Source organism: Neovison vison, chromosome 8 (assembly GCF_020171115.1).
Source record: "Neovison vison isolate M4711 chromosome 8, ASM_NN_V1, whole genome shotgun sequence".
Taxonomy (NCBI): Eukaryota; Metazoa; Chordata; class Mammalia; order Carnivora; family Mustelidae; genus Neogale; species Neogale vison.
Genome location: NC_058098.1, coordinates 6,470,350 through 6,498,290, shown reverse-complemented (window position 1 = coordinate 6,498,290; position 27,941 = coordinate 6,470,350). Strand labels below are relative to the sequence as shown.

At 45.7% G+C, this 27,941-nt stretch overlaps 1 pseudogene; it reads left to right on the top strand.

Annotated features, from left to right (window-relative positions):
• The window catches only part of LOC122915852, a 56,929-nt pseudogene extending 52,281 nt beyond the window's left edge, over positions 1–4,648 (top strand).
• Positions 4,649–27,941: the final 23,293 nt, after the last annotated feature.

Here is a 27,941-nt window from a genome sequence, read left to right as displayed (position 1 = left end):
TCCTGCCCCTGAACGTCGTACAGGCGCTACTCTGCTGACTTGTCCCTGGGAATTTGAGTGGGGGAGGGGCTTCTGTGCCCATAGCCCTCTTGCAGAGAGAGAGACATTAGGTGACAAGAAAGGAGGCAAAGGCAAGACCCAGGAGAAGGGACAGGCTGCCACACCACATACCCTGGTATAGAGATCCCAGCCCGCATCGGCTTTTGCAGACAGGCAGTCTGGTATGAAACCCATACCACAAGCCTTCAGCATTTGGAGCTGGGGCCAAATTCTGATCAGCTTTTTGTCTTTAGACAGGTTACTTTCTGAGCCTTGGTTTCCTTACTGTGAATTATTCACATATCAATAATATGGGTCATAAACTGGAAAGAATATATTTCACTGATATTAAAATGCATATTTTTTCACATTTTAATATCACTGAAATGGGGGTATGTCATACAATCGATCATTTTAAAAAGTACATTGTTCCATAGTCTAACTGGCAGTGGGTTTTTTTTCCCCCCAGAGCAGAAGCAATAAGCAGAATTCAAAAAATGACAGTCCCCACCCTATTCCCCTCACCCCTGTGTCATCCCTGCTCCCTGAGTGTGGACAGAAGCAGGGAACACATATGTCGCTCCAGCGACTGAGTTGGGCTACAGGGACACAGGGGTCCAATGGGCCAGAGCTCCTCACAAGCAGGGCATTTGTTCTGGCTGGTGGGGGGCAGCAGGGAAAGTCAAAGTGACTCAGAGCAGATCAGAGATTTAAAGAGACCAGAACCCCCGAGTAAAGATGGCTTCAAGAAATAGGGGGGTACAGGAAGACAGCCAAGGCTGGTGTCAATCTAGGAGGACCCCAGTTCCTTCTTTTTGCTCTAGCATCCACCTTGCTGCCCCTGTCACAAAGTATCTTTGGATTAAGGGAAAAGCTAAGGACAAGGGAAACGTTCTCATGAGTTTGCATTTTCCGTTGGGAAGAAAGATGCACACACACACACCCCGGAAATTCTACTGCCCTCTTATTGTTGACGGTTGTCTTGCCTGTTTCCCCTAGCTGCAAGGGAGTCTAGAAAAGCACTTTTTTTTTTTTTCCTGGATACATTGCTACCCCAAACAAACTTATTCTATTAGTAGGAAAACCAGCATGGATATTGACTAGGAGACTGGCAATGGCTGTCTTCAACCCCTACTGAGCCCTGTGGGCCAGGGGAGCAGGGACCAAACCATGTTCACCTCTTAACTCTTGTCTTTAACCTGTTATCAATGTACATCTTAAAAATGGCTGACCCTACAGATTTGTTCTAGAACAACTGTGACTAAATCTTCCTGGATTTGAATATTTAAACAGCATCATCATTTTTCACCTCTACTTGCTTTACTGGGAATATATATAGATATATATTTTTTCTTTTTAATGACAAAAATAATGGTTTATCCTCCCTAGACTGATTTCTTTCCCTCTCCACCCAAACAAAGTACTCAGAAATAATCAAACACAAATAGCTCTTCAAACCTTCTAGTATCTCCCTTGAAAGCCCTCAGGCAGCACTTCTAAGAAAGAAAGAAAGAAATGTTCTCCCCTGGGTCAGAGAGTCACCCAGTAACATGAAGGCTTTTGGAATTTCTGCTTAGTATCTGTAAGTTTTTCAAATGACACGAATGAATTCTGAAGAAGAGAAAGTTTATTGATTTTTTTCTATAATAAACAAAAAATATGTTCCATCTGTCTGTAAGAGTTACTTTGAGCCATATTTTTTTTCCTCTTAGAAGGGCAGAATATGTCAAAAAACAACAGAAATTAGTGTCAAACTTTCCAAAGAACATGGCTTTTTCTTAATTTTGTAAATCAAGGGAAATTACTGAACACTTCCAAATTGAGGTTGGTTTTTTTTTCTCTCATTTATTTTTGGCACCTGTTGGAAGATTGGCAAAAACAATGTCACCGGGGTTTTGTTTGTGTTTATGCTTAAATTGTGTGGGGGAGGATGTGTAGGAGAAGGAATGAGGTAGACTGGATGACTTGGGAGCTGGATTTGAAACCTGAGGAGTGGTGGATAGAGTCAGGCTGCTTAAAATCCAAGGCGGGAGCCTCCAGATTTCTAATAAAAGGGGGGGGAACACCCACCATGTAAATTCCTGCAGATTCAATGAAAAGTTGGCCCTTGTATGTGTGTGTCATGTGTGTTGTATAAGTGTACCATGTTTTTATAAAATATATAAGTATTAAATAATTTGGACTTCCCAGTACAAGGGCACCATAACCACAAATCTATAGGGTCTCTCCATGATGCAATAAAAATGGCCAAAAGAATTTTTAAAAATGGGAACACGGTCCCCTATCAGCAACCTTAGCAAACAGAAAGGATAGCATCCATGTGCCGGAAACTTTAAGGAATTTCTACCATGGACTGCTCAGATCACATCAACTTGGGAGAAAGTGTGACTGAGTTTCAAAACTATAGTTCTGCGTGTTGCTCATTGGCGGGGGCAGTCCCCGTGCAGCTCCTCGGTGACACAGTCCACCCTAAGGAGGGACCACAAGCCATGAGTCAGCGTAGGGCTGCCAAATAAAACAGCCTGACCATGTCCCCTGCAGTATTCAAGACTGATGTATACAAAGCATGATTTATTGTTTATCTGAATATCAATATCAGTATCCTAAATTTTTATTTGCTAAATCTGACAACATGAAACCAGCAGAATACATTAAGTGGAGAGTAAAAAGCCACAAGCAGCCACGAGGCAAGTATCACCAGATAAAAATATTCAGATCTGTGAAAAGATACTTCAAATCATCAAAAGGGGGATCGATCTCAGATGCCCTAAAAGAAGGAGGGGAGGAATTCAGAGGACTTTTTCTTTAGAGGACAATTAATTCACTGTTCAAAAGATCTCATGGGTGGGGGTGGGGGGTACTCCATTCATTGAATAGGAAACACCCAGTACAGAGAAGATCAAAGCATCTGATCTGGTGTTGGGTTCCCAAACAGATCAAATAAACGCTTGCTATATTCCAGTTAAAAAACACACAAATAACTCAGTTAGATGCCAATATAAAAAACTGGAATGCATCAATCGGGGTTTTTGGTTGCAAGCAACAGAAATTGCCAGGCTGATTTAGGTAAGAAAAAATATCTATTACAGGCTACTGAGAAGCTCAGGAAATTTTTAGAAGGGCTCCTGGAATTAGTTTAGAAAATAGCCAGAACCAGGGTACTATGGACTGAGGGTGTGGGTCCCCCCAGATTCGTATGTTGGAACCTAATTCCCAAAGTGATGGCGTTAGGAGGTGGGTCTTGGGAAGGTGATTAGGTCATGAGGGCAGAGTCCTCAGGGATGGAATGAGCGCCCTTAAGGAGAGTCCGCAGAGATCTCCCTCACCCCTTCCACCACGTAAGGACACGGCAAGAAGACCGCCATCTATGAACTAGGGAGCAAGCTCTCAGCGGACATCAAATCTGCCAGCACCTGCCTCTGGGAATTCGCAGCCTCCAAAACTGGGAGACATCAGTGTTCGCTGGGGAAGCCCCTCACCCCCAGGCCCTGGTATTCTGTTACAGCAGCACATGTTAAGGCAAAAGGGGAGGACATTAGTGAGAAGCACAGCAAAATCCTGCCACGCAGTGAGTCAGTCCCTGCACCGAATGCCAAAAGTGGCAAAGGGGGGAAGAATATGGCTCCCCAAATTATGCCACTTTGGCATAAAGATTATTTTGAGCTAAAGGCACTGAACACAACCAGGAGGTACAAGAAGGGCACTCTTGACCCCACCACTGAACACAGCATGCAAAACCCCAATATCCTCGCTCTACCAGGGGGAAAGTAACATTTTTTAAAAGATTTTTTACTTATTCATTTGCGAGAGAGAGTGAGAAACAGAGAGAGAAAGTATGGGCAGGGGAAGAGCAGAGAGAGAAGCAGACCCCCCCCCAAGTGGGGAGCCCACACGGGGACTTGATCCCAAGCCCCTGAGATCACCACCCAAGCCGAAGGCAGGTGCTTAACTGACTGAGCCAACCAGGTGCCCAGAAAACAACGTTCTTACCACCAGGGGTGAGGAGGCAAGGCCAAGAAAAATCTAACCAAGAAAAAAATAACCCTTCTCTTCCTGGTTCTTTCTCCACCATTAACTGTCCTAGCCCCACATCCCTTTGTCTCGTCAGGTTTTCGTAATTTACTGCTTTGTCCGATTCAATGTGTAAGTGTTCCATTAACTGCTCCTTTGGGTCTTCATTTCCTTATGAGGGCTCCTGTGACATGGAAAAGTTCTGGTAAGTAAATATGCCTGCTCTTCTCCTGTCCTATTGCCTTCAGTCTCCGGTGTGGCCGCAGACCCCAAGGCAGCGGCAGATGGCCCTGAGCTCCAGCACGACCATCCCCTCCAGAGTGTCCCTCATGTTCCTGGAAATGCCATGCTGCTCCAGCTGGTGGGGACGCTGGTGCCATTGCCACATGCCACCACCGAGAGTTCCCTAGTGTCCCCGCTCCTTCCGTGTGCAGCCTCGATGCAAAGAGAAGGAAAGGCTCCCACCGATGAGGCTGACCTCACGGCGTCATACGGGATCATGGCTCGCCCCCCCCCCCCCGAGTGCCTGCGTGGAGGAGCCGGAATCTGGCTTGTTTTAAAGAACAACATGAAAAGTGTTCTGATTGCAAGCAGTTAAATCTTTGGGGAAAAAATGGAATATTACTCAGCCAGCAGAAAGGGTGAATATTTACCATTTGCATCAACATGGATGGAACCAGAGGGGATAACGCTGAGTGAAGTAAGACAGTTCGAAAAAGACAATTACATGGTTTCACTCGTACGTGGCATGTAGGAACCAGTGCAGAGGATCATAGGGGAAGGGAAGGAAAAGTGGATGGGAAATCATGAGAGAGGGAGGGAACCCATGAGAGGCTCTTGTTCCAGGAAACAAACTGAGGATGGCTGGAGAGGAGGTGGGTGGGGGATGGGGTAACGAGGGGATGGGCCTTGGGGGGGCACGTGATGTGGCGAGCACTGGGAGTCACATGCAACTGATGAATTGTTGAACACTACCTCTGAGCCTAATGATATGTTGGCTAATTGTTGGCTAATTGAATTTTTTAAAAAATGACAATGTCCACCTAGGAATAAAAATCCATGAAAACATCAGCAAAATGTTTCTATGTGGCCAGCTCTGTGGCGAAATGTTTTCTTTTGTAAACTTTACTATATTTTCCGGGGTGCCTGGGTGGCTCAGTTGGTTCAGCATCCAACTCCTGATTTTGGCTTAGGTCATCTGATCGGGGCCCCATGTCGGGCTCAGCCCTGGACGTGTAGCCTGCTTAAGATTCTTTCTCTCCCTCTCTCTCTGCCCCACCCCCACACTTCCCACTCTCTCTCTCTCATTCTTTAAAAAAAAAAAAAAAAGGCAAGAAAAAACACTTTCCTGCATTTTCTGAATTGTCTATAAGGAACATATTATAATTATGGTTTCTGAAAAAGGGTTATTTTAAAAAAAAAACATCAAATGTCTCTCACAAACCTAATGATAATTATTTCCACCCATTTATTGTTTTCTATCCTTTTGGTGGTAATGAAACATTGTTTACAGTTTTATTTTTCATCAGGATATTAAAATACTTTGCCTGCTCATAAATTCACTCAAAGGTGTCAAGGAAGATCCCCTCAAGAAGAGCTTGCGCTGAGCAGGGCTCAACGTATTAGAAAATATTACCGGTTGCTTTTCAACAAGCTTCCTGAGAGACAGATGAACGATGCCACTTCTGAGGGTAATGGTACTCGGTACAGCGAGGGGCCAGGCTCACAGGGGAAGGCACCATCCATTACTGCATCTCCGGCACCTGCACCTCAGAAGAGCAAGGGCCGTCAGGATAAAATGTGACCCGCAGCCCATGTAAATCAACCGAGGGAAGGGAGAACCCAGGAGACACCTACATCTGTCTTGCCCATGCTGTGCTCCCCGCCTCAACCCGGAACTCATTACGGTCTTGTTTAGATAGCCGCGGATATTTTATTTAATGTGCATGGCAGTATCTTCTTGCGTCTTTAAAGGAGGAGGGAGGATTAGCTAAAATACAAACAAGACTTGTTTGCATTTCATGGAGAAGGATAGCTCTTCGCATGCAAAACAAAAATCAGGTCCTTCTGGAAGCACCGCATGCCTGTGAGGGCTGCCCCGGGCAACCTGGGCGTGCAGTGAGAGGCCGGGAGGCATGCGGCGAGGTCCTAGCGAGGCTGGCCGGGTTGGCCTTGAGCTGCCGCCTTGGTTTTCCCCACAACCTCCTTGTTGCATTCTGCTCTTGTGTTCTTTTCATGCTCGGGTACCCGAGAGCGGCTTTAACCTCATTCGAGTCATCAGCAGCTACCAGCCATGGGGAATCCCACTGTGGGTCTGCCGTTGCTTGGGAAGGGCTACGTGATTCGTCTTTCTGTTGACTTGCCACATCTGGGACATCGGCACCAACACACAATCCCGTGGGACCCGCATGGGGACAGGCGCATGGTCTCTGCTGGCGTTTGCTAGCTCACATGCTGGTGATCACACCCTCTCCAAGCCAGGCCGCTTCTCATACAGACTCCGGAGCAGGCACACCTGGTTCTGGCTCCACGTCCCATCCCTGCACCCCCTCCACACCGCCCTGGACCCACCAGCCAGGTAGCCAGGTGAGCGTCAGCAAGGCACTTGGCTTTCCTGAGCTCCATATCCATACCTGCAAACTGGAGATAATAAAAAGTACACTGATCTCAAAAGATTGCCACCAGGATCTCATAAGGTACTAATTTTTAGGTGTCCTGTGTATCTATCGCTTACAAGTGATCCACGTATAGGTATAGGAATGCCAAAGAAGAAAAGCTAGACTTCACAGAGGATATCTGTTTCAAGTACAGTGGATTTATTTCTTCTTCACGAATCAGATTCTAAAGTCCTCTGTGGTTATAATCACTCTTGAAAAATCCCTTGGGTCACCCACAAAGGATGAAGTTTTCCCGTCTCTGGGGAAGTCGGAGCTGGCTTCCAGTTTGTGTTGTGTTGAGCGAGACGGCGTCACGGGCTGAGCCCCACGTGCCGTGGCCGACACACACGGGGCCGCTCACCCACAGTGGTGAGATACTGGCACCCAGTGGGGCCCGGAGAAGCTCAGAGGGACTCCAGGGAAAGCAGACTTGGGCCCCCCTTCCCATGCTCAGGCAGCCAGCGCCTCCCCAAATCCTCTTTCCGCTGCCCTCCCCCCACCCACCCAGTGTAAGTTTCAGTTGCCTGAATAGAACACGGTTTTCCTAAATGAATAAGGAAATTAAGAATGAAGAAATAAGGAATAAAGGAAAACAGGACTGGCCATAGCAATGGCGTTAGTTTGAAACTCTTGTTCTAGAAGGTCTCCAGCCCAGGTGAGGTCCCGGGCCAGTGGTTCCCAAACACCTGCAGGGATCGGGTCACACAAAGAGCATGCTTAAAATGCAGATTCCGGGCCCACACTTCTTGAAAAGCGATTCACCACACCTGAGGTTGGCTCTGGGACACGAGACAGGTGACAACATTGTCACGGACAACATTCAGAGGTATCAAGTACTTAGAGCCCATGTTGGGTCACATTCAGGCCCAAGGAAAGGATCTTTTGGTGAAATTTAGCAACAAGCGCATTAAAACTGAAGAGGCTTTGGTGGGAACTAACGAACAGAGTAAATACAGACGGTTAAAAAGTATTCAAAAACTACATCGGCTTCCTAGTTACTTGCATTGTCTGATAATAGCGCAAACTCCAGATCTTAATTCCTAGTATTTAACATACTGACACTTGAGAGTTTAAAAAATAAAAATCATTTCTTGTTCTTCCAACCAGGAAAACACCAAGAGTAAACACTACATTTATTAATTCTAAAGATCCCAATATGAAAAGAAGTCTTAAAAATATAGCAGAACTAAATGTCGTGAGGTATCCTGGATGGGATCCTGGAACAGGAAAAAGAGAGGCAGAAAGGCTCACAAAATGCAAACAGAGGGAGGAGCTTAGCTGAGGATCCTGCGCCGATACTGATATCTGAGTCTTAACAAATGAGCCGTGGTCACGTGACATGGTAACATTAAAGGAAACTGGGTGACGGGCATTCAGGAACTCTCTTATTTTTGCAAATTTTCAATAAATCTAAACTTATTCCAAAAGTCAAAACTTCATTTTTTTTTAAATTGCAGTAGAGCCTAAGATTTATAAGCATGACGAGTTTTGTTTTTGTTTTTGTTTTTTTAAGATTTTTATATATTTATTTGAGAGAGAGCGAGAGAGCACAAGCAGCAGGGAGGGCCAAGGAAGAGGGGGAGGCAGACACTCTGTTGAGCAGGGAGCCCAGTGCGGGACTCTGTCCCAGGACCCCGGGATCAGGACCTGAGCTGAAGGTAGACGCTTAACCAACTGAGCCACCCAGGCGCCCCTATAACCATGAGTTTTTAAGTCAGATCCTTCTCTGTGTCTTGGATTTCTCTCTCTGCCACCCTGAGCAGTTTATGGCCCTGATCGGGACCTCAAGTTCATCTGGTCCAGGGGCAGAATACTGGTCCCTGCCTTCTAGGACGGTTGTAAAGATCAAAGGAGTTGAAACACATGTTTAAAACTGTGCCTGGTACTTAGCAGGGACCAGCTGAGTGTTGTCTGTTAGTACGCTCAGCAAGTGAGCCTCAGTTTCTTCCCGAGGAAAATGGGCACAACAGTAACGCTAACTCACAAACATGCGGGGACGACTGCATGAAAGGAAGCAAGCAAACACAGAAAACCACGTGGGGGCTTGGAGCGCTTTCCACAGTTCGGACTAAGCACCCGGTGAATGGTGGCCATGATTACTGTCATTAATACTAATAAACGCTAGTGGGTGACCTGCCCCAGTTCTGGCTTCAGAGCAACGAGGATTTCAGCTTTGACCTCATCCGCTCCTCCCTGGGGCCTGCTGGGCGCGCACATCTAAAAATGGAAGGACACGTACGTTGCGGGGCTTTTCCAACCCAGTCGTGTCCCTTCCCCCAAGAAGTAAGAAGTATCTGGTGATCTGGCGCTTCAGGGATCTGGTGACAATTGACTGAAAACACAATCCAGACCGACCCCAGAACAAAGACTGGACATGGGCTTGTGGAGCACCCCGGGAAGGGGAAGGCGGTGCCCTGGAGCTCAAAGAAAGCCTCCAGGATCCATCTCTCTCCACCTCGTGACTGTGCTCCCCTCTGGCTGCCTTCACTCTCAAGCTTCCCAGGATGAAAAACACCTGCCAAGGGCTCTGAGGACTAGGTTTTCAGTGGTTCCAGTCCACGAGGAAAGAGCCTTTATCCCTGAGATGTGAACAACAGTCTAGAGCCCGACTCTCAAAAAACCATCAAGGGTCATGACCATCCCAGACAGATCGCTGTGCTCAGGGGGACTCAGTGAATGACGTGCTGGCCCTTCTGCCTGCCCCGGACACGGGAGGTGGAGTCAGCCTCACTCAAAGCAAGTTGCCTGAGAAGAGGAAGGGGTGTTGCCTTAGGAGACATTTCAGATACTACAGCCAAATGCACGGGTCATGGATGCCGTGTGGCTAAAATGACATATGTTTACTATAACCATGTGGATTTTATCAGTGATGATTGTGGTTGGCTAAGCGAATGTAGAAACTTCAGGAAGAGAAAAGTCAGACACTTTGCCCCCCTTCCTCTCCAGCTGATTCTCCAAAGCCCAGTGGCCTTGGGAGTTAGCCTCTGCAGCCGTGGGAGGGCGCACAACTTCGATACAATTAGCATGTATTTACCAGGCACTGGTACATGCCAGACACTGGGGAAGGTTCCGGATTCTAAATTATTTAGACTTCACGAAGAGAAACAATATATTCCATGGTGAGCTCCTAAAACTTTTCCAACAGCTTCACCAAGACACCATGTTCAAACCATTAAATGTACTTGTTTTAAATGGACAACTCAGTCATGTTAGTAGCCTGACAGATTTGTGCAGCCGTTACCAGAATCCAGTTTTAGAACATTCTCTGATGGTCCCCAGAAAGGTCCCGCATGCACAGTTAAGTTAGCCCACACAGGTCTCTAGCCCCAAGCAACATCCTGCAAATCTACTGTCTTTATAGACTTTCCCTTTCTGGACATTTCATATAGATGGGGTCATACAACACCCAGTCTTTTGTGTCTATCTTCTTTCACATGGCAAGTGTTTTGGGGGTTCATGCTCAGAAATGTTGTAATAGGTATTAATATTTGGCTCCTTTTTGTCACTAAATAGTATTCCATTGGATGGCTTTATCACACTTTATCTATCCATCAGCTGATGGACATGGGTACCATTCACACTCTTCGAATATTATGAATAACGCTGCTATGAACACGTGAGCACAAGTTTGTCTGTGAACATATGGGCTTATTTCTCTTGGGGAAAGACCCGGGAGAGAAAGTTCCGAGTCATGTCATAAACATCCCCAAACATTGCTAAATGAAAATTAGAACACTTATTGTGTGCCCATTTTTTCCCCACAAGTAGAAAGGTCCGAAAGTAAATCAATACTGCTGAAAATTTCAATCAAGCCTTCACCCCAAGCAATCCTGTTCTTCCCATCACACACACAGCCCTCTTAAAGTTTAAGAGCCTGTATGGACCAGCTTTTCAACCAAGTTTCAAACAGAACTTTTTTGTTTCTTTGTCTTAAACAAAACCGAACCATAGCACTGAAGGGTAACGGAAAGTAATTACATAAATAGTCCCACCTGTTTGTACCACTCGAGGAACATTTGTGCTGATCTAATTTGCAACCTGCAACATTATAAAATCTCCCTTTTCTTTCTAATTTTCTTCTTACCCACAAAAAAAAAAAACAAAAAAACAAAAAAACAAAAAACAAAAACACAAACAAAACATCTACACTCAAGCCATGTGACATTTCCTGTGTGTCTCTTCCTCCTCCTCTGCTGCTGCTCTATGAAGCCCCGGGAGTTACCCCTGGGATCGACACTATATGAAGAAACCAGGGACATAAGCTGGTCTCTTCGATGCCAAAACCTGGTTCAGGAAAATAAACACCCAACCTGCCCTTCCACTGAAATGCTCGTGAAATTTTGCCAAGTTCCTCTGAGAGATGACAGGGAATTTAGCGTTAGTCCCTCCATACCCCAAGCGCAATGCTGGATTGATTCCGATGGGGTAGGTCATGTGGAAGTAATGAACAATCCCCAATCTCCACAGTTTATAACAACTATGTGGATACTGGGTTGGCAGGGAAGCTCTCTCGTATCTGTCCCCCATGGACCAGGCTGACGGTGTGGCCACCCTATCAAACATCACCACCTCCCTGCCTCAGTGACACAGATCCTCAAAAGGCCTTGCATGGGTAATTCAGTATTTACCCCCAAATGGTCACATGTCACTTCTGCTTGCAATTCATTAGCATAAAGCAGTTGTTGGCCACACCAGGGGGCCAGGAAGAATCCCGTCCAGTGCTCAGAAAATGGGACAAGACGATATGTTTGACAAATAAGACTAAGGCTATTGTGACTCTGTTTCTCCACCATACCTATGCTTGTAAAAATGTGGGCACTTACAAGTCAGATAGTTCTTTTAAAAAAAAAAAGAAAGAAAGAAAGGAATGAAGAAAGAAAGAAAGAAAGAAAGAAAGAAAGAAAGAAAGATGAATCCATTTCAGCCAATTGGCACATTCTAGAAACTTTGTGTGTAACTCACATATTCATGTGTCATATTTAAATTGAAGATTTTGGGAGGGGGAGGATTCCCTTATTTAAAAAAGAATATTGGTGGGGTGCCAGGGTGGCCCAGTTGGTGAAGCGTTGGACTCTTGGTTTCAGCTCAGCTCGTGATCTCATGGTCTGGGATTCAGCCCCAGGTGGGGCTCTGCACTCAGCACAAAGTCTGCTGAAGCTTCTCTTCCCTCTCTCTCTGCCTCTTCCCTCCACCTCTCTCAAACAAATAAATAAATCTAAAAAAGAAGAAGGAGAAGAATACTGATGAATATCTTTTCCCTTTCTTTTCTGAAAACAATTACTCTCTAAAGGAATTCTCAAGTTCTGTGCTTCACGACTATGGGCCATATTGATGAGACGTTGATTGTTCATTAACATAGTCAATGGTCGATCTTTCTTCTTAGGCTGTAGCTCCAAGCTCAAGGGATATATTTTTGGCTCATGTAACTGAATCTCTTCACAACGTCCACTGTCCCTTCTCCGTCACCGGCTTTGTCCCATCGCTGTCCCACCCACTGGACCGCCAGGAGCTCGGAGGACTCAGTACTGGCTGATTCACGTGCAGCAGAAGCGTGTTTCTCAAACAGCCATCCTGGGAGAAGGGGAAGCATCTCTCCCAGAGTCCCCAGAAGTCATCCCCTCCCGAGTTAGGGCGTGTCCATAACCACGCCCACCGCGGGCGCCAGGAACACGCCCGCACCCCTGGGGCTGAAGGCAAGGTCAGTCCTCCCCCAAACAGCCGGACCCAGAATGGAAAAGAAGGAATGAAGTTCCCAGAGAAAACTATAGGTGTGGTTTGAAAAGGAGAGATGGAGGAATGTTGAGAGGCAAGGCAATCAACAACCACTACCTGATGTCCTTCGAGGAGCCCAACTCTCTACGGTGACATTAAACCAGGATCCTATTGCCTGTCACTGATCGGCACAACACACACAACACAAATGTCTTCAGTGCGCCAACCAAGCTGCGACTCCTACCGAGAATGAACAACGGAAAAGGGATTACAGATGATTGTTCTTAAACTTCAAGAGGGTAGAGTATCATCAAGGTTCTCATTATGGCATAGAAGTTTAACCCTCCTCCTATAAATCAACCAAAGACGAGTTAAAATTATTTCACCCAGATTATCCCTTCTCTGTGATGTCACAACTTCACAGGAGCCCCGGAAGACACCTCAGCCTCCTCCTTGCTTTCGGGAACAGTCCTCAGGGATTAGAGTCAAGCCCCGTCTGACACAGAAATTACTTATATTTTAGTAGTCTTCAGAGCGCCGCACAGGGAGTTGTTCAAACCGTGGTCATTAGGCTCCAACTTATATTTCGCTTTTTACATTTCTGCCTGTGAAACTAATTCGGTCCAATCCATCTCTTCTGGATGAGTGGGAAACCTTCAAAAGATAAATACTGACTGTTGTGGAACGTAGCCAGAGGAGGAAGCAATTCAAATTAATCTTACTAAATATCACTGTTAGTGAGCAGTGATCTATTTCACTGACTTACAAAGGAGGATTTCCCCCCCCACACCTCCATAAACCGCCATTTGATATCGTGGCTAGCCCTGGTTGACAAGAATTGTTTTAAGAAATGAAAACAACCCGCATCGGAGCTAATGGCTCTTTCCCGTGTCATCTTGACTTTGCCAGCCCACCAGGAAAGCATCTTTCATCCGAATCACGCTGGAAGATGAGGTATTAAAGATCTTAAATTAGGATCTGTTGTCTGAGCAATGCTCAGGGCTAGATAAATATAAACACCCTCAATTTATACATGTATTTTTGCGGGGGGGGGGGGACGAAGGGCAAAGCGTGCTGCAGGATAAGCTAGAATGGCGGGAACTTGGTATGAACGCAACTGCTCACAGATGAAATGATACCCAGAAAGTAGATCATCAGTTTCTCCCTATTTAAAACTCAGAGCAGCTGGGTCAGACAGCGGGGAAAATAAATCGGACTCTCCTGAGAGCATCTCCTCTCCATGGAGGAGAGGAACAAAGCTCACCGATGGGCCCGGAGGGCGGGGCTCTTTTCCCTGTTTTAACATTCCCCCAGGCACCGTGCAGACCGGGAGCCCTGGCTAATTATCATCCATCTCCCGCCTGCTCCCCTTGGCGCTCTGACTCCACGCCGGGGGGGGGGGGGGGGGGGGGGGGGGGGGGTTTGGGGCTCATCAGCTCTGGCAGACATCGGGACCTACGCCTAAGTAATTTTGGCCACTGGGTCGTGTGGGTGAATTCATAAAATGGATTTGTGTGAACTTCAGCAACAAAGAGGAGCACACAAATGATCATTCCTCATGGGAGTTCAGCACACGTTTTCAGAGCCATCTTAGGCAGGAAAACGTCTGGGGATGTTGGCAGGGGCCCAACGTCTGGGACCACGTTTCTTTCATGAAGCAATCCCTGATTCTGAGGGTCTGAGACCTCCTCACCCTCGCCATGTCCCCTTCGCTGTGGCCACGTCGAAGAGCGATAATCTGGGGAACTAAGTGGAGAGGACCACTGCTCTCCCTGGCCAGCACCTCACCCTTCTTAAGGGGAAAGTCCCCACCCCGTGTCTCTCTCCCACAGAAACCCCGCTCCCCAGTGGCCCAAGGTCTTAGATGGGCTTCTCATCCTAAAACCACCCCTCTGGTCACAGAGATGGGGTACCCCAACATGAGCCAACAGAGGCCTTCTCTAAGATTTCCAAAGTAGAGAGAAAGGAAGGAGGACGGTATCCAAGTGTCTTATCTACTGAGCACAATGGTGGGAAGCAGCTCAGTTCTTTGACCATAAATTCACCGAGGGCCCATTTGCCAGAAATCAATGCATCCTTTTTCAAAGGAATCCAGTTACCGAAATTTCACTTCTTGAAACTGTTTATAAGGTTTCCCATCAACTTAGTGTTAGATGGTTGCTTTCACAAACTCGGAAGATTTCCCCCAAGTCGTTACTGCAGGCTGTGTGTTCATCAGAGAAGGTGTTTAGAAACATTGGTCGTTTTATCCCACCAGCTCCCTGGACCACCCAGCCACACACCATCAGCCACAGCCTCATGAACCACCATGACGTCAACCCCAAAACGCAGGGGGTCACAGCCACGACCCACTGGGACTTATACTTTACAGCCCATCCAACCAGTTACTGACAGACACGCAAGCATCCTTCATTTCATCCCCAGAAGGTCAGCATATCCCTAATCTGGTCCCACCTCCAACTTCCAAATGCCCCTCACCCCCCGAGGCCTCGGGAGTTCATGATCTGTCATCAGGAAGAAAAAATCTTCGACCTTCCACATCTTCCCTGAATGTCCTCTTCCTCTTCTGGTTCTAAGCAAAGCTCGACTCTAAGCCAGCGTGACCTCCCCTGCACGTCCCTGCCCATCAGGCCTGCAGGCAAGATCTGTGCCCTTTGGGCTCCTCCAGGCCTCTCAAAACCATTTTTCTACCTTCCTCTTTGAAGTACAGACCCTCTCATAGATAACAACTGACACTTGTCCTCATTGCCGTCTCCTAGAAACAGACCACTCCCCAGCATCCCATGGAGACTGCAGCCTCTGGCCTGCCTCTTCGTTTCTCCCGGCAATTCCCTTGAGACTCCCAACAGCTACCGTTGTCTAACCCATGTGCCTTCCCATCCAATGACCTGAAGGCACACAAAACACAGCATTTTCCTCTCCCGACCCCTTCAGTCAGGCATGACATAGTTACCTGCTTAACTCAGCATCACCAACAACTTCACCACCTCAGAAAAATCTTAATCCCATGGGTCCCCTTTTCTGGCCACCGACCAGTCCATCCAGTTCAGTTTCTCTTGGAGTACCACAACAACAATTCCCCAACTTACTGGGCCATCAGCCCACGTGCTCTGTCACCTTTCCACCTTCATGTCCTCACTCCCCTCTATGTCTAGGGGAGCTGCAGCTGCCCCTCCCATGGCCAATGGTCACTCACTTCCGTAGGTAGAGCCACATGTAGCTTAGGACTTGCTGTGCACATGAACCTGATCATTTGAGCAAGGCTTCTGCTTTGTGCTCCTCCCCTCCTGCCTCTCTTTCCTCACTCTGCACCCTGGCCGCTCCGACCCAGGGCCTCTGAGGTGACTCACATATCCCAGGTTTGTGCAGATGAGAATCTTCTCTCTTCCCATCCCCTCTGCCTGGAGCATTCCAGAGTCCCAGTGGTCCTTCCCCTCTCCCCTTCAGATCTCTGCTTTAACAACCTCCCTCTCTTTTAACTTTATTGAGATGGAATTCACATAACATAAAACTAACCATTTTGAAGTTAATAATTCAGTGACATTTAGTTCATTGCTTTCATAATGCTATGAAACTGCCACGCTGTGTAGCTGAAAAACAGTTCCATCACCTCAAAAGGAAACCTTAATGTGCCCACCAAGCATGCCCTCTTCATTTCTCCCTATGCCACAATCCTTAGCAAACCACCAATCTGTTCTCTGTCTCTGTGGCTTTACCTTCTGGAACACCTTCCCTTTGGATAGACTTTCTCTATCCTCAGAGAACCGCCCACACACTTCCCTAGTCTCTGACACTCACTGTGTTTTCTCAGTAGACTATACCATGCTATGAAACTCTATTACTTACATATGTGTCTGTCGTCCTCTCTAGGATGTGAGCTCCATGAAAAAAGCATTCTGTTTTGTTTACTTCTCTGTTCCCAAAGCCTGTACGGTGCTTAGCACACAGTAGGCTCTCAACAAATATTAGTCAAGTGAATATAGACAATCTTATGAGGTAGCCCAGTATAGCATGCTTTAGATAGCAAAGGACAAAATTAAATTCAAATGAATTCAGGCCAGAATAAACAAGGTCGTCGTTGGCTCATTTGCCAGCTGTGAGATTGCAGGAGCAGATCATTCAGCAGAATAAAAGACTGAACAGCCACAGGAGCTTACCGGTGTCTCTCTGTCTCTCTGTTTCTGTCTCTGTCTCTCTCCCTGTCGCTCTCCCCCGCCCCATCATCTCATCATCTCAGATGGTTTTCTTCACATGGATGGCATCCAAATGAATCAGGTACACATTACTAGTTTACCACTTATTCTCCATCCATCTGTCCATCTGTCTGTCCATCCATCCATCCATCCATCCATCCATCCAAATATCCATTCATCCATCCAAATATCCTTCCTTCCATCCATCCAAATATCATCCATTCGTCCATCATCCCATCCACCCATCCATCCACCCAACTTTCTATCCACTCTACAATTTACCAAGTCCCACATCTCTCTTTTAAGCACCACATGCGAAGCAATGACCAAGACTAAATCAGGTAAGTTGCTTTTTTTTTCCTGCCAGTAACATAAAATACAACAAACAAGTGGGTGGACATGGGAGAGAAGGGGGTTCTGGGGAGGGGAAATTATGAAAACAAAGGACCCAAAGAAGAGAATTGCTGTGTGTTTAAGGAACAGCAAGGAGACAAGTGTGCCTAAAGTAATGTCAGTAAGAGGGAGTTTGGTAGAGCCTGCAGTCAGAGAAAAGACAAGGGGTAAGATCACATGGGGCCATATTGACTACTGGAAATACACTGGATTTAATCTTGACTGAAGTAAGAGGCCTGGATAGGGCAGGCCTTGCAGCAGAGTAATGACATTACCCGACTTGTGTCCTAGGAGTTTTGCCCCAGCTGCTTTGATGAGAACGAGACAACAGGTGAGCAAGAGGAGAGCAAGAAGAACTGCTAGGGGGTGACGGGAATGGTCCAGAGCAGGTGCGATGCTGGCAAGATGGGTGCTGTATGTGTGGCAAATTCTGGATTTTGAACTAATTCAGAAGGTAGGGTCCTTGAGATGGAATGATGGACTGTCTATGAGGAATGGGATGAGGTGGGAAATGGGGCATTAGAAAAAAGAATTCCTTCAAGGTGTGGGCCTAGGCCTACACTTACTGAGTAGGGGATTTCTGGGGAAGGAGGACATTTGGTGGGGAAACTAGAGTTTGGACTTGGCCACTTTAAGTCTGAGATGTCTGATAATATCCAGAAGGCTATTGGTTATCTAAATCTGGAAGTCCGGGGTCAGGTCAGGCCTCGGGATAGAAAATGGTTTTTTAAATAAAATGAAAAAATATGTAGGGAAATTTTGTAAAAGTAGGTCAGATCCTTTAATTTTTCAGGTTAACTTTGCAGTAGTTGCCCCTCTGAGAGGGAATCCCGAGCCCTTATTATGGCCTCCCAAGCCTGGTCCCTCTAAGACCCCATCACCTCCACTCTGCCTCTGCCCAGACACCTGGGCCTCCTGGATGGCTCAGAGCCCACCAGCCATGTTCCAACCTCAGGCCTTCACCTGGCCTCTTCCACCTGCCAAGTTCTCTCCTAGATAGCCTCTTGCTTCGTCTCATCAATACTGTTAAGTCTTTACCCAGATGGCCACCTTCTCAGTGAGGTCTATCCTGATCATTCTACCTGAGTTTGCAAACCACACACTTCCACCCCTTCCAAAGCACTTATCATACCCTTATGCTATCATTTATTTATTGACTGTGTATCTCTTTCTTAATAAATCTGAATTCCATGTGGACAGAAACTTGGTCAGCTGTTCTACCAACCACTGTGTGGCCAATGCCTAGGGGAGGGAACACTGGATATGTATTTGTTTGAAGAATGAATGAATGAGTGAAAGCAATGCTCTCTGAGTGTGACCTAAGTTAGCAAATCCTTCATTTCCCTAAAATTTTGGCCTCTTTCTACAACTTGAGACATTGGAATGCATAGTCCCTCCCAACAGGAACTTCTCAACTTGAGATTCAGAAGAGCAGTGAGGGAATGAGAGTTTGGTGCTGAAGGCAAATTGCCTTAGTTCACACATGGTCTCCATTCATTAGCTATATTTTCCTGTTCTCACCATGTTTCTTTACCTGAAAGGCAGAGGCCAGGAGGAGGGGAGGAATAGTAATAACAATGACAGCAGGCTATGTTAACCAGTTAGAAAGACAGAAACATTTCCAGGGACACCCACTGTGGGGATTTATCACAGGGAATTAATTATACTCTAGATCCACTAGCTCTTATGGATGATAACACAACTGTCAAGGTCTTGGCACATAGTGCCAGGCACACAGTGCTCAAAAAATATAAGCCATAGACACAAAAATAAAAATTAAAAAAAAAAGTGCCTTTAATTTGAGTTTTTTTTTTTTTTAAGCCATTTCTATTGTTGGATGCCTAAAAGAACATTCTTTAGAAAGTAGGGAGGGGGAAACAAGAAGAATTCAATTAGAAACTAAAAAGACTTATATTTAAAAGAAAGAAAGTTAAGGTGATAAGTGGGATAACAGTTAGTCAACTCATCCATTCTTTGCTTCCGAAAGAACACTAGTGAGACTCTCTAAGAGGGAAGGAAGAGAAAAGCCAATTTAAGCTGTCAGAGTTAGCCATTATTTTAGCCCCACAGCCCCCTAGTGAGCATACGGTATTTTTATTGCTGGAGTTCATCACTAGTGCTTACTCAATAATTAGATAATCCCTATAGCAATCTATTGTAGTCATGCCTCAAAAAGATTCCTTATTGCATCTCCACATATGTCAATAGCTTTCATAAACCATAAATCAGTACGATATTGCTGGCATTAGAATTTTAAGCAATTAATGTTAATCAATATGAAAGCCAAAAGATGGATGTGGTTGGGCTTTTTTCTTTCTTCATACAATGAAGATGCTGAAACTCTATTTATTTGAATTAGTTCATCAGCCTTTGAGATTTGTCATTAGCTGAAATGACAATTACCGTCAAATCATCATCATCATTATCTGATAATTTTTCTACAAAGCTAACTTTGTATCGCGCTATGAGAGACTTTGCGCACTGACACTCAAGCTCATGCTCATGTTAAATGCTAGGACAGAACAAAGTCTCAAGGGTGGGGATGGTTCCAAAACACCTGTTGGTATGCCAGTGGGGGAGACATTTAAAAGCACGGTGATTAGCATTACCATGTCACACAGTCCTTTGGAGTAAGATATAGCATGGAGGGAAACCCTAGGCAGCCACCTGGTCCAGGTCATGGAGATGGGGAAGAGAAGATACCACCTGCTACTTTAAATTATATAAATTTAAATTTTTATAAATTAAAAATTTACATATTTATAAATAAATAAATAATCTTGCAGCTAGAAATGCCCTCTTACACAGACCTTCTGGAGTAGGCATTGTGGCTTGCCTCCTAAGCTTCTCCTGCCTATTATTCCCCTTAGGATGCTGACTCTGTGCAGACATCCACCTCTCCTCCATGCACCCCTGTGCTCTGGGGAAGGTGATAACACTCAGCCTTCCAGTTTGGACTTGGTGGGTATAAGAGATCCTCACCAGGGTTTGGCTTAGAAATTGGCAGGTGACTTCTATCTGGCCAATAAGACATAAAGTGTCATCTCTTTGAGAGGCTTCTCAGTAGGAGGGATCCATAGGGGAGGAAATGGTTCCCCTCTCCTAGATACTGTTTGTCTAGATGTAATGCCTGAAGTTTGTGCAGCCTCCTCACTGACAGTATGAGCCTAGATTCAGAATGGAAGATGGCAAAATGGAGCAATGGCAGGAAATGAGTTAACAATCCATTTCTTCTCTGCTTAAGCTGATATGAGCTGGAGTTTCTTCTATTTGCAACCAGAGTGCCATTAACCAAAATCTAAACTTCAGGTACAATCCTCACTTCATTACTCAGCATACTGTCATGCTTTATTTCTCCTATACTCATTTTAGGCCCCCATGAGAGCATGGACTTAATTTATTCACCTGTGAATATTAAAGTCAATTCAAACATCATGTCCTTCTTGGAAATTTCTTCAGATCTGTAAAACAATTGGCTTTTTTCTGTGGTTTTAGAGCAATAGTACCATAGCAAGCATCACTCTATATGGAAATTATGCACTTCCTTCCCCCAGTAGCATTCTGTTTTGACAACATTGTGTCCCAATAGCATGGTCTCTCAGTCTCTGTAAGATGATCAGGTATTCTCGTGATTTCCATCACCTAGACAGTTTTCAGTAATCATTCATGAATGAATCAATGATGAATGCACTGCTCACAGACGTCTACAAACTTGCTCACACTGTCCCTCACCCTTGCTTTTCTTTGGTAACTTTATCTAGCATCATACCGACTCCTTCTAAGTATGCTTCCATTCTCTACATTAAAAAAGAGTTATTTTTACTTAAATTTATTTAAATCTTCCTAAAACATCACGAAATGATGCCCAAAATGTATGTGCTTCGTTACGTAAACATTATGAGACCTCAAAAAACCAAGTGAAGTCCACCAATGTGTCCCAAAGAATTAAAGCTGCAATGACATAGGCCAGCATTTCTAATAATGCAATCCTCAGAAGAATTACCCTTTACTATGTGAACAGGTGCTTAAGGAGCTCGGTGGCCAGGTAATTTAGAAAACACTGTGTTTAAATAATTTAAACAGTTTCTTAAGTGCAGGATTGCTTAGCGCTTCTAATATGCCAACAGGCCCTGTGAGTCTATGAAAGCTACAGTATGGGCTTTCCCCAAAACTGTGTCTGAACATAGAATTGATGATCCAAAGTAGAATTATTAAAATATCACCATGATTGTGAAAAACACACTTGGGCACCTTGGTGGCTCAGGCAGTTAAGCTACTGACTCTCGATTCCCGCTCAAGTCATGATCTCATGGGTCATGGCACAGAGCCCCCTCAGGTTCTGCATTCAGTGGGGAGTCTCATTCTCTCATTCTCCCTCTCCCTCTGCCCCTCCATGCTCTCTCTCTCTCTTTCACTCTCTTTCTATAATAAATAAATAAATCCTTTTTAAAAACTTGCTTTGAGATACATGTTCTAGATCATGTGAGCCTTGAATATGATATTCAGCTATTTTCCTATCTGAGGGAAGAAAAAAAATAAAAGACTTAGAGGTAAAGTACTTTCCTCACACACAAATAATCTTACACATTTTATATATCTTTATACTGTTATACTATTAAGCTTAGTTGCAGCGTTGAGAGAATCACAGAATCTTGGATCTGGGAGGGAATCTTAAGGGATAGACAGAGGAATGACTATGATTATGTTGTTTTCAAAAACCCCTTTGAGAATCTGATCAAAACAGCACAACCTCCCCCAGAAAGATGAATTTATGCACAAATAATGGCGTGGAGTTCACCGACCTCTTGATGAATTCATGGACCCCAAGTATGGAACGCCCTACCTCCTAATCTGCCATGACCATTGGACAGAGTGAAGAAACTGTGGCCCAAAAGTCCTATAGCTTTTGAGGTCAAGGCCAAGTCAAATTTAGGAATTCTGACCACCACATTGCCCAGTTTTTAATTCTATCCAGCCCCAAGTCATTTTCATATTCCCATTTCTAGACTCATATCAGGCTTGTCTGATCTTCCAAACCTACTAACAGTTGACTGAATCTAGTTCAGGCAACACTGAAAACAAGGGGACTGAGTAGTGTTTTTCAAATCTCTCAGACAATTGCTCCCAGATTAATGCCCTACTAGTGTGACACTGTCTTTGTGCCACCATTACCATAACCCACATATTTTATACTCACTTCCAGCTAGCAAAGTAAATTAACAAGCATGTTCTGGACCTCCCGTGGCATGCAAACTACAAACAAATAAGGATGCAAAAACCTGACTTTGGTCATAAATCCCAGAAAAGACAAAACATGAGATGTTCTTAGCATGCTTCTTTTTAAACAATGCCAATGACTCTTGGTGAAAAGAATGCATGTTTTAGTAGTAGCGATAATTACTACAAAGCTTTATTGATATATATACATAAAATAAATGTATTTATTTGTGTATGTATATATATAAAAATATATGATTATATACATACGTATATAAAATCATCAAGTGTAGACATTAAGTGTTTTGATGTTTATAAAATGTTAGAGCTATGGACAATGTTATGAATGTTAATGAATGAAAATTACATACATTTACTCAAAATTTAGACCATAAAATTAATTTATTCAGCAGAACGTAGGATGGCATTTTCCCACCAGGGACTGCTATTCCAGTCTTGTCTCAGAGTCCCAGCCCAGGGGAAAATTCCCATGGAAATGCAATACCCTTCAAATGGAACTCAGTGCTGACCTCACCTTGGCCATGGCAGCCCACATTGCTCCCTCACTGTGAACGTCTTCTGATGAGTAACAATTGTCCAGGCACCCAAAGAACCACTGTATATCTACCCTTTCCATTGATTCTTCACAAAGCCCAAAGGAAGGAGGTGTTTACCATTCTTTTCTTACAGATGTGACAATGGAAATTCAGAGGCTTCACTAACTTGGGTATGACCACATGGCTAGTAAGTGTCGGAGCTGGGGTTTGAACCCTTAATTGGTTCTAGATCCCAAGCTCCCAGCCATGACACACCCTGCTCCTTGGTAACCACTGGCCATTCCGTAAGGGGTGTTGGTAAGGCCAAATGCAAGCTCCTGCTCCCCATTTTTATTCCCCCCTATCTGTGTTAGTATAATCGGGCATTTTTGCTGAAAGATACTCTTTTCAAGAGCCAGCGATTATGGCATCTCCACTTTATTCAAACCGTTCATCCAATATTCATCAACCTCCAGGTTTTCTTCTGTCATCCACCCCTTCACCATACATATGCATATATTAGGAAGGACACCAAGCAAAGCAAAGTTGAGTAACATATGGCCCCTGCCCTCTAGAAACTTGGAATTCAGTGGAGAACGAAACAATTAAACTAATTAGTACAGCACAGCCTAAGATGTCAGCACGTGGGCGCGGGATCACAGGCGCAGCTTCTCTAAATCACACCGGCTTGTAGGACGGGATTCCTGGAGGAAGGGCTGCTGCCGGAGCCGGGCTTTGAAGGATGGTGGGAATTAGCTGGATCAGGAATGGGGTGGGCCCGGGGGTGGCTGACAGGCCCTGTAGGTAGAGGGACCAGTATGTGGAGCTCAAAGCAACAGGATGAATTCTCAAATTATCAATAGCTCAGAATCCAGAGCAAACTGTGCTGGGAAGCCTGGGGACCCTGAATGTGTTGCTTGTATGCGTGAATGAGCCATCACCAAAGCCCTCGGGTATTGCCCAGAAGGCCACACTGAGTTCCAGCTTCCCTGAGAATGTCCTCCCTTCTGTGTCTCTCTCTGACTTTGTGTGTACATATGTGTATGGTGAGTGTGTGTGTGTTGTACGTGTGTGTGTTGTATGCAGCACCTGCTGAAAATTTCTCTCCTGCCCTTGTCTCTTGCAGGACTCTGCACCATCCCATAACACCCCTCATCCTCCTCCTTGCTGAGGAAGACCCGGGGAACCACCTTCATGGCCCACCACACCTTCTGCCAAAACTGTACCCTCTCCTCCCTTCTGGAGGGAAACAGAACGGAGTATGCTGGTCTCCAAAGAAAGCCTCCCAGGATCTGCTGGTCCCTTCCTGGACGGCGCAGCAGCAGCCCCGGGAAAAATGTCTCTCATATCCCTGTTCAAAATCGCTCTCTGTTCATAAATTATCTTCCCTCCTTTTTTTTCAAATTTCTCCCAAAGATGTCTCCCAAAGGATAGAGGGAAGCTGGCTCTTCAGTGTCCCCAGGAAGACAAGTGAGTTGAAATTAGATGTCACTGTGTGCTACAAAAGTCACATGAGCAAGTAGCACACTCCACCCACCCCGCCCCTTGGCTCCCGTGGTCTCAACCCAGCTCCAGGGACTTGAACGTGCACACTGTGTCCATTCCCATGGCCAAGCCAGCCACCTGCCCTGTGGACAAGATCCAACAGACCCTCCCGAAGAAACTCGCACTCCGCAGGGCATTATGATGTGTGCATGTAGCATCTTCACTGTTCTATGTCCTGCAGTCTACAGTTTCTCTCTGTAGCTCTCCCAAGGTTGAGTTGGCCAAGCCCTAAGACCCTTCCCCACCAATTCTGTCCCTCTTCCTACACAGCCTTTTGGAAATGAAGCCCTCCATGGGGGTCCAGCAGAACAAAACACAGCTACCTGCTTTAATAATAATAATAATAATAATAAAAGGCCAAAAGGAGGGCGGGGTGGTCAAAAATCTCCTTCAGTCCTATATGTTTATGAAGATTCTTCTGAGCTTCGGTTCCCACTTTTCATGAAAATCTCAGAAGTTTTGGTGTCCTCTACAAGGTTTAGAATCCCTGATTAAGAGATATCATTAGAGATGGAAAGAAAATTCTGCTTCTTCAGAGGAAAGTGGATGCGCATATGTCATCTCCCCTCAGATGGGCTGGATGCTAATTGCTCATTCAGGTATGAATCCCTTCCATCTGACACCACGGCTGCTTTCTGATGTACCTGCAACTTTCGTGATTTTACTACCCATGCAACGTGGCGCTTGCTGCCTCCAGCAAAAGACACGAGCTATTTATTGCCTCGTTTTACAGATGCTGCTGGAGATCACATTTAACAATAAGAATATCACAGAATTGTCTTCGGGTGTCACAAGCTGCCAAAGTGTAGCTCAAGCCAGAGCCTGATGACTCTATGCTAATGATTTTACACACATTCTGGGCTTAATTAGATGGGCTGAAGTGGAAGCTTGCTTTTCGCAGTCACGCCCTTTTGTCAATATCGAAACAGGAACGTTTAACTCCCGGTTTGTGACTTACACAAGCATTTTATTGCTGCAAGCAAACTTCAACATCTACTCCTATGGTATGCAAAAAAAAAAAAAAAAAAAAAATGGCCCAAGGAATTCTCTTTGGGATGGTGATAGACCCCAAAATAAATGGCATTCAGGCTTCTTACCTGGGCATTCGTTGTTCCTTCCTTGGGAACACACAATCACCCACACTTCCAACCTTGCTTTGTGCCGAGTTAGCTCTAGAAATACCTACAACTCTGGCGGGTTTCGCGTCTGCCAGACGGGAGATATAATGCAATCCCACAGTGGCAAGCAGATACGCCCAGACCAGTCTGCCTGGGAAATCTCAGCAAGCCACTTCACTTCTCTGTGACTCAGTTTCCTCAGCTTGGCAATGGGGTAATAGAAGTTCCGAGTGTTGTTACGTTAAATGGACAGGGGTAGCCTCCTTACACTGGAGTTTGCCGCTACACGGGTGTCTGCAGGAAACCTCATGATTCTCTCTAAACGAGCAGAGGCCAGTACACAGGAGACACGGCTGCTGTGCAGGGAGGGGAGGGAGCCCACGAGCAGCTTCTAGAAGGGTGTCCACACGTGGGGGACACCGTGCAGCCCTGCGCTGTTGCTACAGCATCTCCCCCGGGGAGAAACACACCTATAAAACCAGGGCTGACGTTCGTCTATCCTATGCACTCCTCTTCAACTGCCTGGGTGGTGGACTCGGGTGCATTTTGGACCCTCATCCACAGGAGCAAAACATAACGCCAGGTGAAGGGGGCAAGGATGAAAATGAGGAAAGGGGGCGAGAAAGAGAAAAAGGAAAAAAATCAATACAAGAGACAGTTTCTGAACTATCTTATGACTCGTTAGTAAGAGTGCTTTTTTTTGCCTTCTCTGTTTTCTTCCTTCAGGGAACTTTCCATCCCTTAAGGCTGGTTTAAACTGTGCCTGATCACTATAGCCAAGCTTAATAAAGAGACAGGAGATTCTCTTTTTATTATTTTTGGCCGGTGATGCTTGGGTTTAAACTAATTACCAGGAGGCCCAAGGTGCTCGTTCACTCACTTTTAAATAAAACTACAACACTTCGCTTTCAATTGGGAAGAAGTTTAAAGCGTCTGCATTTGAAGACTTGCTTCCTGCTCACCCATAATCACGCTAAAGGCTTACAATAATGATGACGGTAATAGCGACAGTGCAGCCAAGTGTCACCTGGGATCCTCATCCCTCCAGACGTAAGCAGGATTGCCCAACCCCAATCCACAGCCTCAGAGAGCCCTAGCGAGCCCTAGTCTCCCTGACGTGACTTGCGAACGCCCATGCAATTTTGCTGGCCTGACCCGAGTCCTAAGTTCACGTGAGCAACTCCTAGTGAACCCCAAAGCTCCATGAAGCACGTGGCCTCCATCCCGGGGCTCTTCCCGCTTCCTCTTCCCTCTCAGACTCACCTTCTTCTCTCTCTCTTTCAGGACCTTGTGTTTTCATTTTCTCCTGCTAATCAATATTGACCCCTTCTTGGAAGATTTGGTACCAGCCAAAACTCACCTTGAGCCCAGGGCTGCAACTATGAGAATGAAAGTGCCCCTGATTACTGACAATACTGATCGACGTCATCCTTCAAGTTCCTCTTACTAAGGTTTTCAGCTCTTTGTCTAACCATCTGATTTAAAGCTTCCAGTGAGGGACGCCTGGGTTGTTCAGTAGGTTAAGCATCTGCCTTCAGCTCGGGTCATGATCCCAGGACCTGGGATCAAGCCCCGTATTGGGCTCCCTGCTCGGTGGGCAGTCAGCTTCTCCCTCTGCCTCTGCCCCTTCTGCTGCTTGTGCTCTCTCACTCTCATATAAAGAAATAAAATCTTTTTAATAATAATAAAAAAAGAAAAAGAAAAAAATACAGTTTCCAACAAGCCCATGGAATAGATATTATTACTATGGTCATTCCCCACTAACATTTATACCAACAGTTCTCAAATGGGGGCAATTCTGCCACCCACCAGGGGACATGTGGCAATGTCTAGAGACGTGTTTAGTTGTCACAAATGGGGAGGCAGCTACTTGCAGCTCGTGGGTAGAGACAAGGGATCTTGCTAAACTTCCTACAGTGCACAGTACAGTCTCCCAGCTCCCAAAGTCAAGTGCCAAGGTGAGAAATCTCGCTTTATGCCAGCTAGGAAACCAAGCCTCCGGTTACCTAATCTGTCCAAAAGCACGAGCATTAAACAGCAAAGGGGCGGGGGGGGGGGCTCTACCAGTCCAAATGGTGTTCTGAAACCAGGCTCTCATCTATGACACAATCTCATGGTTTCTGAGTTAGGGTCTCTACACAGCATAGGTGGGTCCTCTGCGTTGGGTCTCCAGGCTATAATTCAGGTATCGCCTGGATAACCCCATCTGAAACCCGCCTGGGGAAGGATCAGCCTCCAAACTCACCCAGTTTGTTGTCAGAATTTATTTCCTTGCGGAGAGAGGACTGAAGGCCACAGTTTCTTGTCCACCATCAGGTGGACATCATCTTCAGTGCCCAGAAGGCTTCTCAAGTTCCTTGTCACATGGGGTCTCCCCGCATGACCACTCACTTCTTCAAAGCTAGCAAGACAGCGACTCCAGCAACGATAGACACTATAACCTTACATAACATGATTACGAACATCTCTATCCCCTTCGCTATTATCTGTTCCTTAGAAGCCAGGTTCCCCCCCACCCCT